This window comes from Serinus canaria, chromosome 2 (genome assembly GCF_022539315.1).
Source record: "Serinus canaria isolate serCan28SL12 chromosome 2, serCan2020, whole genome shotgun sequence".
In the NCBI taxonomy this organism is placed as follows: domain Eukaryota; kingdom Metazoa; phylum Chordata; class Aves; order Passeriformes; family Fringillidae; genus Serinus; species Serinus canaria.
In genome coordinates, this window is record NC_066315.1 from 44,929,973 (window position 1) to 44,945,346 (window position 15,374).

The window sequence follows — 15,374 nt, forward strand, 5'->3', positions numbered from 1 at the left end:
CATTTTTGCCTTTTTTTCTTCCACTAAACTCATGGACTGTCTTCATTCCTGTCCATTAGTTAACTTACAAATGAATGCTTCCACCAGCTTGCTTTTAAACATGTTCAAAAGTGCTGGTTTATCGACAAGAAAATCCATATTCCAAAAAAGGAAAAAAAGAAGACAGAAGAGCACAGAACTCAGAATATGAAACTATGTTTAAACTCACACAGAGTCAGCATTGGGCTCCAACAGGTATTTATCACCCAGATGTTTTAGGAAAAAGTCTATGATTTTCCATGCCCAAAGGACGCAACTCTGTGAAGGTGGAAATAAAGAAAGCAGTATTTTTGGTGGGAGTAAGATTTCTGAGACTTTCATTCCCTTCAGTCCACACTCTGCCCCCTTTACTCTTTCATCTATAAATAAAACATAGGTAGGTTCCAGCAGTCAATGGGCATGAGTTCAGATTAACATCAGGTGTGCAGGTGGACCCGTGAAAGGCACATTTAGTCACTGGCAAAGCATGAAGAGGTGCCTACTTTAGCAAATTGCTGTACCCACAGTAACAACAGACAGAATACTGATATCCAAATTCCAAGAACAACCCATTTAATCGAACTACTCTAAAATGCCAATGTGACACTAATTTCCTCATCAGAAAATGTTTTCTTTACTGTTTTTCATGAGGGAGAGGAGAAAAATCCCAAAAGCAGAGAAGGGCAACATTTTGTAAATTCCCACACTGTCCAACAATATTTGCCTCTTAAAAGAAGAGACATTTAGCAGATAATAATTCTTAATTTGTACCACATCACTGAATAAAGGAAAAGAGAAAATACAGAGCAAGATACTTGTTAGTTTAATATAAAAGCACCAAAGTCTGAGAAAGGGCAAAACACTAGATGAGCACAGCTACAATTTGGCTGTGACAAACATACTTACAGTCATGCATCTGTTATATGCTTTACTCCTTCTACTACCCTCTACCTGATCTGTAATTCCTCTTAGAGCTATAAGATAAAGACACATTCTAGGTAGTATTTTTAAATCAAGACCATAATTAAGCCATTAAACTACACCTATGCTCCTACTTCTGACTTGACTATGAAAAAAGGTGTATTTTAAGGAACTAGGTGAATTGTCCCACCTTTTCAAACAAAGTCTAAACATCAGCAAAAACTACATTAATGCAGAAACAAAAATCTGCAGCAGAAAAGTATCTATAGAAAGAAAAGATACAGCCTCAAACATCAGTTTGACCATAAATTCCATCAACTATACAACACAAGTGCCAACAGAAGGCTGTATGTGTATGGTTATGCTGTAGACTTCTGACTACAAATAAGAAAAACCTGCTTCAATTCTACTATTCAATTCTACTATACTCCAACTGGGGAGCTCACTGTGCAATGGCAGCAACAGCTGTATCGCAAGTGTTGACTGTGGTCATAGCAAATATCTGGGCTGGCACCCATAATGAATTACACTGCTTTTTAAAAATAAATTTGACATCAGACACATTAAATAAGTCTACTGTTGCCGTGCTGTCGCTTGTGTAACAGATACAGTAGCCACATATAAGACACATGATGTCCTTCAACTTGGCAGAAAGGGCCACTGTTCACAAAAAAAGCATAATCTCTCAGAGGCACAAACAATTTGCAGAACTAACAAAGTTCTCATGTGTAAGCCAGCCTGTAACTGCTGGCTTGGAGCAGGCACATACCTACTGCACTCTCCAGATTTTATTTCCTCACTTGCTACAGGCCAAATTTGTTTCCCCTTTATTTCTAGTGCAACATGCTGTAGCTACAAGTCTGCTGTGACAGAAAGCAGGTAGAGACAAGGAGTCCTTATAAGTGGGTTAGTACTTCCACACTTCAAAGAGACTGACCCTGGCTATCTGCACTATTTCAGCCAATACAATTATATCTGCATAAAGTTTCCGTGTGCTCGGACTTGCTTTACTCACAAGATCAGGCTACTGATTAGGAAAAGGCCAGGAATCATAACCTGCACACTTTCTAGCCCATCTGCATGCTATGCCCTTCCCCTCAGCAATTTGTAATTTTCCCATAACACAGTTTTCTCTTCCAGAAAACAGTTTTTTCTTCTGAGTATTTCAACATGTGCCTTTATTAAGCAGCTGTCCTGACAGAACCTGTATTTTTCTATTCAGGAAGCTACAGGCTGCGGTGCAAGACAAATAAGTCTGTCATAGAACAAAGACAGAAACAATGCAAACATTGTATAACTGCAAAGTGCAGTCATTGGTAGACACAGCTACCACAATCTGTAATAATTCCTGCCTGGCCTGATTCCCATCTCTCTAGAAGTATGTCTGACAGTAATACTGCACACTGTCTGCCCAAAATTGGGAGTGGATGGTGGAGCTGTTCTAACATGATAAATTCATCACAAAGCTCACAAATAACATCAGATTGCAGCACAGTTATGAAGTTGACTAGAGGCCTTCCAGGCCACAACTTAACTTGGTTAATGAGACAGACCCCTATATTAAACAGCCTTAATATTAGAATTACAGTTTGATTCATACCAGCTATCATTTTATATAAAGAGGTCACAGGCTCCAGTGAAAGTGACTTGGCTAAACTTAGCTCAGTGAGTAATAAGCCCTTGAAGCACACACCATGCAATAATTACCTGTATCACTATGTCTGAATCTCATGCCAGTTGCTATCCCCATCTTCAGTAAGTATCCAAAAAAAAGACATAACAGAAGTAGACAGCACACTCACATTACTGCAACTTTGTACTAACTTGAACATAGTCTGCATGCAGGAAGCAAAATCTGGACAAAAGACCCAAGGCAGCATCACTGTGCTGAGCGGCATTTATCAGCCCTGAGCTGAGACAGGTTAAGAGACTAAATCTGCCCTCCTGTTTAGAACACCTCCGATCAAATTCCCCCATTTGCAAACCCAGGTACAAATGTTAACTAATACAAAGACACTGTCACCAAGAAATAAATTTTCTACTTTCCTACCTTCTTCTCATTTAAGCTGCATGTGCTTTACCACAAAGTATTATAGCCCAGGGCACAATAAAAAAGTGGAAGCATCGGTGCTTAAGTACTAGAAAAGCCTTTTGCAAGTGCAAAAGACAGTTATTTCATGCTCTCATTTGCTTTGTGGTCATTTGGAAGTATGCAACTACAAAAGCTCCAAATAGAGTAAAACAAACATACACTGGGTGCAGCTCACGTCAGCAGAGATCTCTTAACCTGAAGGTCATTTTGTCAACACTACAAATGTGGAAGCAGCTGCTGACATTTTGACATGGTCCCTAAACTGCAGCATGCAAGATGTGTAGTTCAGAGACACATTGGAGGGGTCAGAGATTCCAGACTCTGTCAAGGATTCCAGACTGTCTGTCAAGGATTCCACTCTTTTACCTCCACAACTGAGATACTGTATATCCTATCTATACTCAGCCTGGTTGCCCTCCTGTATACAGTAAGAGTGATTTGGGTTTCTTTGTTTTGTTTTCAATTAAAAATCAAGAAGCTCAGAGGTCAACATAATCTTCCAAGCAAAATACCGGCCAATTTGGACCAGACATCATGTCTTGAACTGTAATATAACCTTCAAAATTCTACTCCCCCTCCCTCAAAACACATCCACCCACCCAATCACTGTATTCCTTTTTCCTTGTCCACGTTTTTCACTTCAGGCAGCATAAGAGGGATCTTCACACAAAAAGAAGCAAGTAACAATCTGTTTAACCCTTGTGGCTCAAGTCTGGGTTTGGCGTTACAGAGAGTAAGTGCCAAACTATGCTGGATCTACACTCACTTTGTTGTCTCCTGCAATTATTTCTCAAAGAGCAAAGATAACCCTCAAGACACAAAAAGCAAGCAAGGAAGCAAGCAACCGATTTAAAACCAATAATTCACATCTTTATGACCTGAACTTTACTCAAGGAATCATTCCTGAGTTTCAGGGCCATATTCTGCTTCTCACAATTGATAGGCATTTACATTTGTAAATATCCCAGTTTCCAACTTCTATTAAAATCTATTCTTCAAAACATTGCTTCATCTATTTCTTCAGAAATGCTTTTGTTTAGGGCAGTTTTAGCAGGCACTTAATGAAGATTTTGCTAGATGCAACTTCTTCTGGCTACCACAACAACTTCTCGGTATCTTTTGTGCAAAGGTATTTAGAAAAGAAATTTATAAAATAGTTATTTGGGTTTGGGTTTTCTTTTAAGAACTAAATCTTAAATAAGAATTTATATGCATGAGTTCCATTTAACCTTGTTTGCTCATGCTCAAAGTCTGCTACTTCCAAGAGCTTTACAAACCATTAATAGAATCCTGAAGAAAAGGGAGAAAAAAAAAATTGATCGCCTATTTCCCTGTTGGAGCTCTCTTAAATGAGAAGATATAGAAAACTCTGTAACACTTGACATACAAAACAAAGCCAGAGAAAAAGTATGGGAAAAAAAAAAAAAGAAACAAAAATAGGGAGAAAAAGTAGATCAGCCAAAATGTAAGAATTCATAAAAGAGACTTGCAAATGTCTTCAGTGCCCTTAAAGAAAAACCAATGCCTTAACATTCTAAGATCCCAAACTCCTTTCACTTCTCTGGTGGTAATGGACTACAGCATAAAACGACTAAATGTCCTAAACACTTCCTACCAAAATCTATTCTTCAGCTTCACATATACTCAGTTCCAAGCTGGCACACTGCTGGATTATAGGTCTTCCATCACAAAGCAAACAATGCTTTCCTTCCAGTTAGAAATCAGGGCAATCGGGAACCACTGGTTCCCACTCAGAAAAGAAATTAATTATCTGTTGTAGGATTTAGATCAGAGCCATAACAGCCCTGTTCCTACTCTCCCAATATCTAGTTCAAACTAGGTATTTTAGGACTGTTCAGTTTAAGGGTTCACTAAATAAATAAAAAAATTAAAAACATACACAAAAAACTTTTATTACCACAGTGTAACAACTGCTTTCTTACCTTTTCCAGGGAGAGATCGGAGGAACAAAGGAGAGAAAACAGTATTACATCTGCTATAACAAGTCATGTTACAAACTGATCATTTTCCTGACTATGCAGCCCCTCCTATTTCCTCTTACTCACTTCTCCCGCTGCAACATTATATCATGTTTTATCTTCAAGTTATTCCTGCTGGTCATAGGATCAAAACAATAGGCTTGCTCCTAGGTGCATTTAGGAATTTCCTCTCAGCCTTCTTGACAAACTAATTAGTGCTAATTTAATAGATAAGAGAGATAGGACTGAGTATTCAATCCTTCCCAGGCAAATCTGATAACCAAGAGCACTAAAATGAAGTTGCTGGCTTTCTTTTATTAAAAAAAGAAAACAAACAAAAAAAATCCAAAACAAAAATACCCCAAAGAACCACAAAACAAAAGCTCCCACATAACTAACAAATCATTCCGTTTTGATGGCATTAACTCACATTCTTAAGGAGAGCTACATAATTAATTCTCATTTTTAAAGAGACCTCTATAACTTAATGCCCCCAGGTTCAAAATATAAGGTGTGGTATTATACACCTAAAGCAAACTAAACACTAATTGGCCTTGCCTGCACATTTCTGTGCCACCTTTGTGCCATCTCCACCATTCATCTAACTCCCTAAGAAAGACTAGCCAGCAATAAAACTCAAACTAAGGAAATCAAACCAAATTTTCAAGCCGTGTTTTTCAATTTGCCTCCCTGGCTTATTTCCCAGGGGTGACAGTCAGTACGAAAGATGTGTGGACAAAGGGGTACAACACACAGCTGGTAGGACAGGGCAGGACTTCGCCCAGCAGAGATGGCAAACTGTGAGCCCAGCTAATCTGGTTACAGAGCCACAGCCTTCAGGCACCTCTACTAATATTAGTGTAGGCTGTCTTTAAAGCATACTGCCACCCTACTAATAGCACACTTACCCTGGAGCCATATATCCCTCTTGCTCCTTTTTCCTCACAAAGACATTGGTGCTTCTACCACCCCACATCAATGTGATCAAAAATGCAACCTGGCTGAAAAGGCTAAGCCAAGGGGATGGGGGAATCAAACCACTCACAGGCCCTATGTTGGCTTCAGCTGTGTGGGTTTTCAAATGCTGGTGTTGCAATGCATTCTTCCAAGCTTCACTGCCACAAAAATAGCAATCCTTGGTGGGACTAAAACCATCAGTGCACTAAGTGGTGTGTGTGCTTAACCATGACACCACAGGGCTGAGGGACACCACTAGGTGAACACCCAGAGCCAGGATTTACCGATCTTACACAAGTATCAGTCAACCCAAAGTTAACAGCAAAGGCCTCCTGTGCAGTTACAGACAGATGAGGTTTGGTTGCCCAGATGAATCCCATAGCCATATGAAACTGATGCTGACAAGCTGACTGGCAACAGAGGAGCCAAGAAACATCTTTGTTCTTCTTGTATTCATACCTATTAAAGAGCAGCTCTGCTAGATTTACAAATTCAAGAAGTAATCCAATATTAGTCGGTAGAAAGGAAGAAAGGTCAGCTTTAATCCCAAGATTTTTTAAAGGAAAAAATTAACTCTGATGAACAGTAAGGAGTATTTAAAAGTACAGTTTTGTCCACTGAATTGAAACCTCTGTCTAAAGATGAGTTGACAAGGCATGTGAATTTTTTTTAAGGGAGCATCAACTTTAACAAATAAAATACATTTATTTCAGTTCTTACTGTAAATATTCACATAGATCAGATAATGCATTTCACAGTACTTTTTGATAAAAGCCCAAAACCATTCGTAGTTACACTTCATAGTTATAGCTATATTTTGGGTTGGAAGGGATCTTAAAGGTCAACTAGTCCAAACCACTGCAATGGGTGGGGATATCTTCCACTAGACCAGGTTGCTCAAAGCCCCATCCAACTGGGCTTTGATCACTTGCAAGAACAGGGCATCCAGAGCTTATCTGTGTGTATCATTTAAGGTCCTATCATTATGATAAATTTCCTCTCATGAGGTCTATTCAACAACCACCTGGGAGCCAGAATAAGATACAAAATATTTCTCTAAGAATGAAATAAGATCATAATAAAATCTTGCACACTGTATTTAAGAAATCCATTCTTGTATTCAGGATCTACATCCAACATGGCAGTGACATCTGTCTGCCTTTTCCACCAGGCCCCAGCAGCTCTTCATTAGTTAGGTAACTACTGTGAACTGTTAATTCTATGTTTATTGTCTTCAAATTGCACTTGATTATGATTTTCCCCTTTACATAACAACATTTCTAGATTTAATACATTAAAAAATAAATACAGATAATTTTATGGAATGAATAAAGACAGTAATACCCCCATGAACAACAACAACAAAAAAATCTATAATATTGTCCTTTTTTCAAAGTCAAAAATCATATTTCCCTCCTCTTCTTCCTACTATTCAGTATAACAGTACAGAGGGATATCAATGAGAAAACCTTCCAGTTTTCTTCCTTTATGTCAACATACAGCAGATGTCCTCTGAAAGCTGATAATAAATAGTACAAAATGGGTGCAGTGTTTACTTTTGGAGGGCGGATGTTAGTAAGTCAGGCTCAAGAAACTGAGACTGCCTTACCTTGAACATTGATAAGGGAGCAAAAATAACTGAGATAACTGTGTGTCTTGGAAGTACTCAGTTCCCAGCCTGTGGAATCCCAGGCTCCCATTCTGAACACTGACCTTTTTCATAGCAATATCCCACTGCCAGCTTAACAGTCCACCTATCTTACTAAAATAACTACCGCAAAAGTAGCACCATCTTATTCTGCACAACCCATCTGCCAGACGTGTGTTTAACTTCTGTAAAACAAATTCAAATTACTTGAGCAAGTTGTACACTCCTCAAGGAAAGTCTTCTGGGCCACCTGTAATTTTTCTTTTGCAAGAGAATTAGTAATGCACACTTTGAACCTTAGTAATGTAGAAAAAAAAGTGCAGGTGCAGCACACATGTCTACTGAGATTGCTGCCTGTTTCACATACCCTGTCAGGCCCTAAATAGCTACAGAATGTGCCAATCCACTGACCCCAAGAGACTGATAGCCTTTAAACAGAGATTCACAAGAACTGGATTTAATTCTAGTACTGGCATGAACTCCTGAATTACCTCAAATATTTTGGTCTTGCTGCCCCCTTCATCCATTGCACAGTAAGAGAAAATTGGTTTTCGTGATTCATGAATGCTGAAACAAACTTGGTTCATTAGAAGTTCACATTGAATATTTTGCAGCTTTTGCAAAGGGCACAGCATTTAGGAAAGTTGCATTTACCTGAGGTACAACAGTTCCTAAACAAAACCTCATTTAATAGATAAAAGCAGTACAAGTGAATGTCACAGAGAAATCAATTATCTCTACAGAAAAAAAAATTATAGAAAAACATATATCCGGTAATTTGACAGTACATACGTCTCTGAATTTGGGACAAAGGACTCAGCCAGATAAATGCAATATTTAACTTTTTCAGCCTCTTCATTCTAATGGCTTCTGATGTTTTGCAAAATCACAGTTTTTGAGAAAACCACTGGAAGGTAAAATTCTTATGTGCTAATACAAGAGTAATTAAAGGTTACAAACATTTCAGACAATCAGAAAGAGCATTTTCAGTTAAGATTGCCTTATATTGGAAATATGTGACTCTAAGGTCTGTCACAACGCACTGGGTCAAGCCATAACATGCTTATCTACCACCTGATAACATGGCATGACCCTCAGGAAATACAGGCATAAAGGACTGATCTTAATAGGGCTTTCACATATGCAGGTTGGCAGAATTCATTACAAGACCAAAAGCTCCAAGAAGGTAATATTTTTGGTTAATCCTTGTCTCCACCCCCTCCATAAATACCTGGATATGATTATTACTGCAGTATTACCTGAACACAACAGAAGCTCCCAGTTGCTTTCTGATAGCACTGCCATTTGTGACTATAGCAGAAGATCTACCACAAAAACACATGTTAAAAGAAAGATTGATTTCTACCTTATCACTTTACATCAATAGTGCTTAATACCTCCCCAGAAACAGCTATTATGAGCAGATAGCTGCAGAGAGGACAGTCTTAAGATTTTGACATTGTTCCAATACTCCCAATTCTGCTAATTTTATAGGTTTCACTGTAGCAATTGGTGTGCACGGATTTGAACTGCAAGGTTTCTGCTCACTGCAGAGGAGTGTCTGCTGCTCCCCTGCAAAGTATGCAACTGTGCAGTATCTGATAGTGAAATTAGGCTTTCTGGGACAGGCAATGTTGCTAGCAACACAAGCTCCACATCTACATTAAAGAGGACAGTAAAGTCTTCATTTCTCATAGCAGACATTGATGAGATTAAAAAAAATAAATACCCCTCTCTTGAAACAAAACTGTACTTCAGCCACCCTAGGACACCACATTGTGGCTGCTGTCAGACCCTAATTCATACAGGGTCCTGATTTGCTTGAAATTAGATTCCAACATGATATTACAAGCAGCTGCCTTTAAAAAGATGAAATTTAGAGTTTATATGAACATACAATGCAAAAATGCACTGATTGATTCCAATTTGCAGTAGTCAACTAAGCCCTTTGAAGAGCCACCTGTAACTAATTCAATGTATCCATAGTTTTCATTCTTCCTCTCTAGTCTATAAAAGTTTCCACTGTATGAACATTTTCCTAACCTTTGGTTTCTATTAAAAGATGGAACAAGTCAACTCAGCATTAAACTTCATTGAAAAGTAATGATGAGCAGCTTTTCTGTGTTTTGTTTGAAGCACAGAATTTTTAAATAGCAGAGCAGGGGGTTCACACATTCATTCCTTTAACTGAGAAACCAGATGAGAGGTGATCCCTCCCCTCTAGTGGGCACTGGTGAGGCCACACCTGGGGTACTGTGTCCAGTTCTGGGTTCTCCAGAACAAGAAAAAGATTAACATACTGGAGAGAGGACAGTGACTGGCCACTGAGACAAAGAAAGAAGACCAGGGCATTTCTTCTATGAGGAGAGGCTGAAACATCTGTGACTGACAGCTGGAGATTAGAAGGTTCAGGGAGATCTCATCAATGGGTATAAATACCTGCAAGAAGGGAGGACAGAGCCAGGCTCTTTGTTTAAGTGGTTACTAGACAGGACCAGAGTGATAGGTACAGAATGAAACACAAGAGGCTCCCTCTGAACATCCAGGAACATTTTTTCCTTTTGGGAGTGACCAGGCACTGACTGAGGTTGCCCAGGGAGGCAATGGAATCTCCAGCCTTGGAGATATTCAGTTGCTGTCATGACACAGACCTGTGCCAAGTGCTCTAGGATGACCCTGCTTGAGCAGGCAGGTTGGACCTGAAGACCTCCAGAAATCCCTTCCAATCTTAACCATGCTATGATCCACCAAAGAAGCAACCTTCTACAGAGCTCAATATTTCTCTCTTCTATTCATACAGGTGCTTGGAACCAAGAACATGACATAAGCACAAAAATATGCAGCAAGCTATTGTCAGCTTCAGCATCTCATCTACCAACACACAACTAGTCTTGGTTATATCAGAGCTTGGAGTGTAGAAGTTTCAAAATCAGCTCATATTCACCAAAGACTACTCTCTCCTGACACCAAAGTCCCATCCACTTATTACTATTGCTTCCTTTGCTCCCTGCTGACAGCTGCTTCAGCTGCCCAAGACAGACAGTCTGAAAATTAACCTCAAAACCAGCTCTTGCCTGCATCAAGGACTCAATTCCAAGCACCATGTGGAAGGGGACAGAGGAGGGAATCCATAGCCATGGGAAAATTTGCCCTGCTGGGCATCATCATGGTCTAATGTCAAAACAAGCCAAAGTGAAACTGTGTAAGGGCTTTTAAACTAAGCTCTTCCCACATTTCCTTCATTCTTCCTAATACTCTGCTATAACATTCTGAACTTTTGCCATAAACTCAAGCAAAACTAACAGGGCTCTATAATATTAATCTATCAGTATCATTACCAAAAAAACCCAAATATGCATACAATAAAATACGACAGTTATAGAGCATCAGTCTCATTGGGGTTTTCAGCATCTAATGGACAGCAAGGTTAGACAATCCTGTCCAGAGAAACTGCAATATAAGGCAAAGAATCAGCTTCAGTACGGCCACTCACTGATTTAACTAAAGCAAATCTGCCAACATAATTGAATCTAAGAATTATCTCTCAGCTAATCTGTTTGTACTATCAATAAGCCTCTTAGCTGGTTGACCATAAGCAGGATGACTATATGGCGTGACTTTCTGTACCCTAATCAATAGGCTCCAATAAAAACAGAAGTATTGATGATTCAAAGTTCAACTAGAGGACAGTTTTAGACAAAGAATAGTATCAGTGAACTCCTGAAATTTACTTAGGAAACATCATGCTATGCACTACAAAGTAAAATAAAAGTGCTTGTAAACTCACAGCTATCTCAGTCAAACCACAGTGTAAGCAGGAAGACTTTGAATCGGACACCAACTAGTATCTTGGAAAGCCTATGTTAACAGGAAGTTCATTCTCAAGATTTTTATCTCTCCAAGTAGCACTGATCCCACAACTGAATACACAAAATTGAGGCCTCCATACAGGTGCAACATTCCAAGGTGTCAGTGGCATTGCCTGTGGAGTTTTAATGATACATACCTTCACAGCACATGCACTGCAGACCCCACAGCAGTTTTACAGTTCTAGTCTTACACAGCTTCATACAGTAACTGAGCTGCCTACAACTGACATGCCATTGCTGTCATTTAGTGACTAGGAAGTAGTTCTCTTAATTACTGTCTTTTTGTGAGAACTCTGAAAGCCACTTGGTGTGCAGTCACTACCAGAACCTGTTCCTTTTCACAGTCTTTCTGAAGAACAAAAGTGACAATCTCAGTCCCAGCAGAATCAAGGAACAACATGAGCATCCCAGGGGATGATGCCAGTATGCCTTTGGTCATTTTACATGCAATTTAAGCATATTTATTCTTAAATGTTGATATTGGTGGCAACACTAAGCTTCTTACAGAGGCAGAAGGGCCAAGTACATCCGGAAAAAAGGAACAGTTCAAAAAGGAAAACAGAACTAGTTGTAAAAGCCTACCTATCAATAACATTTTTCTGACCAACAGGAAAAAGCACAGCTACTGTGTCCATATTGTGGTTATCATGACTGCCAATAGCACAGACCAGCTCTACTGGTTTGGCTGTTCTTGCGTTAATATGGAAGTATTGGGAAATAAGCAGTGTGTGAAGTCAAATGACAGTAAAACAGGGTTATTCAAAAACACACCAATTAAGTACTCAGCCTAATATTGAAGACTTATTAGAGCTTTTCCTCATTTTTACTGAGGGAAAGCCATACGGGTCTAAATTTTAAACAAAGAATACACAATTCTCTGCAAATTAACAAGAAACCACCAACCTTGACTTGAGTATCACTTAAAACATACAACACCTAGACAATCCAAAACAAATTATGTCCTACAAATGCTATTTTTAGTCCTGGCAGAAGGAGCACTTAAACCAGCCCCAACCCTGGAAATCAACAAAACTTAAAGATTTAGGGAAGAAATGTATTTCAAACAAATGTAACTCATACACTGCCTTTGTGCTTAATTATCTCTCCTCTCCCAAGGAAAATTTTAGATAACATAGGAAACTGCTTTGAAGAAAAATGTGTACAACTTTTAGAAAGGGCGACAGGTTTGGTTTTAACCTCTTGCCTTTCAGTATTGCAGATACTGCCTCAACAGCACTCATTCTGAGCATCCTTTCTACAAAACTATTTAAAAAAAAAAAGTATCTTGCATTCAGTTTACAGTCTATCACAGCAGACACAGTGAGAAGTTTCAGCATTTCTCCTTTTCAGTATTATAGCAAGAACAGTAAGAAACAATAATATTAATCAAGTACGCATTTAAAACAAAATTATTTAACCTGCACTAATTTCTGCAATACTAATCTCATTATTCTATCCCAAAGCAGATTGGCTAGAGTATTAAAAAAATCCTCAGAGCACACTGAAAGATTAGGATCGAATTACTTCTACAAAAGCAGCTGGTAATCTGTTACAGGAGACAGAATGGGTGAAGCAGCAAGGAGCTCAGGTGTGAACTGCAGCAGAGAGGAACAACAGAAGTTCCCACCAGTTCCAGGCAAATCCTTCCAATCTGATCTTGCTCTCTGATACGTGCAAGTTCGCTTACTCCCACCAGCTCTCACCTGGGTTGCACAAACTGTCCGAGTGCCAAGTTAACAAGCATTAACATCCATGGCAAAACTTGCGTATCACATCCTGGTCCTGCCTCATTAGTCAGGACTCTGGATTAAACTAGTTAGATGCTCAGAAGCTGCTGCAGCAGTTGGATGTTTCACTGGGATTTTAAGCACCCACATATCAAACATGGGGCACCACATATATAAATGCATGTGCCTAATCACATTAATGCTTCCCTGGCATATGTTGTGCTGCCCATTGCTATAGAACAGGCACCAAGTTGCAGTATGATTTTTTTATTCATAACTGAACAAAAGATGAAGAGATTATTTTTGTCTGGTATGGGATTTTTTTTTTTTTTTGCACTAGAGCCAGAGATCCTACTTCTTTCCACTACTGTCATCCATCATTCAGTTCAATCTACTGGCAAGTGGGAGTGCATTCATGCAACTGACAGAGACTTTTGTTTTAATTCAACAGAAATTTACATTCTATCCATTCTATCTGTTCATACAGCCGTCTGGTCTTCACTCAGTAGTTCACATTAAAGGCTGAAAACTCTTGCCTTCCCCTAGGATTTTCAGCAACCTGGTTTTCCTCGCTTGCAATGATGCTCATTGAAAAACAATGAAGCAAGCTTAATGGCTTAGTATAATTTTCTTATTGTCATCACATGTTGCTCAGACTCAGTCAAAACAGGTTACAGTGCCTCAGAGAAGGCACAGTTTTGTGAATAAAGACCTTGGGCTTGGGAGACAACACTCCCTCCTCCAGGCTTCTTCTGGTAACTCCAAAAGAGCCCTACTAGGACAACACGTTTAAACCCGGAGTAATTCCAGCACAGGTAGAAGCCAGGGCACTACAAACAGTACATGCAACTGGTGTACACACAGCAGTAAAACAGGCACATATGGCAAACTGGTCATCATAACTGCTCTTTGGTTTTGTTTCAACTTTTTGTTGTTGTTTGATTTTTTTTTTCCTGCTGCTTTCCTGATTGCAAAAACCATTACACCCACGACTTAATCTCAGCGGACTGAAAGGTTCACATAAGGTTACAGATTGCAAGGCAGAAAAAAGTGTCCGCACGGAGATTTCTCCTGAAGTCAGAGAGGGAGAACATGAACCCTGGCTCCCACTCTTTAACAGATGTTCCATTTCTTTGGAAATTTCCTAACTCTTCCCTAATTTTACCTGAAAAAAACCTCCCCTATAGACGAAGTTTCAAAATCATCAGATGCAAACCAAAAGAGGCACCAAGATCTCAAACTTGCTAAAAAACATAATGGAATATTTTAGTCATTTTAAACAGTGGAATGCTGCCAAAAGCTATCCATAATCCCCAACGCTGAAGAAACCGAGTCAGTATTTGCAGGTCCCTCTGCGATGACTAGAAAGCCACTTCTGCATGCAGGGGCCCTTGTATCTGAGAACAGCAGCAGTTTAGCTGTAAGTAATGCAGAGGCACAATTCTGCGAGCGATTCTTGACCTTCGGTACGCAATTCCACTCATGTGCTTCTTTCCTTTCAGGGCGCGGAAGGGACAATAGAGCACAGGCAGCAGAGCCAGGCGCAGCGCCCGCCCCCGAGCCAGCCGGCTGTGAAGGTCGAGGGGCCCGAGAAGAAGGAAGAGCGGCTGCACCTTGCTCACCCCCGTTCCGCAGCTCGGCGAGCGCTGCAGGCCTCGCCCGCGCACCGCAGCCCCGCAGGCGCCCCCTGCACCCCTCGCTCCTCTGGGGGCGAGCGGGGCCAGAGGCGGCCGCGCCGGTGCCGCCGCGCATCCCCGCCCGCCCCGCACCGTCCCCCCGCGCCCCCCGCCGCACTCACCCCGCTCCGGGCCCCCCGGGCGGCGGGGCGCGGGCGGCGGCGCCCCCGCGGGCCGGGGGAGCCTCGCTGCCGGCGGCGGCCACCTCCGGGCTGCTTCCCCCCTCACGGCTCGCCCCCGGCCCGCGCCGCTGAGAGGCCGCGGCGTGCGGGGCGGGCAGAGCGCAGGGGCTGCAGTGGCCGGCTGGCTGCTGCTGCTTCTCCCTCCTCCTGCCGGCGCCTCATGTGCCCTCCTCCTCCCGGGTCTCTGCTGCCAGGCCGCCGCCGCTCCAGCTGCCCGCTCTCCAGCGGCGCCCGGGGACCGCTGCGAACCCCTCCGGCCGGGCGGCAGCGCACGTGGGGCGGCTGCCGGGCGCTCTCCGCCGCCG

At 41.1% G+C, this 15,374-nt stretch overlaps 1 protein-coding gene across 1 annotated transcript in view; it reads right to left on the minus strand.

Annotated features, from left to right (window-relative positions):
* TRAK1 (trafficking kinesin protein 1) overlaps positions 1 to 15,160 on the minus strand; it is a 127,935-nt gene extending 112,775 nt beyond the window's left edge. Inside the window, exon 1 of the mRNA XM_030239248.2 lies at positions 15,010 to 15,160. The gene's annotated coding sequence lies outside the window, so the exon portion shown is untranslated. The remainder of the gene's footprint in view (positions 1 to 15,009) is intronic.
* Between the last annotated feature and the right edge of the window lie 214 nt (positions 15,161 to 15,374).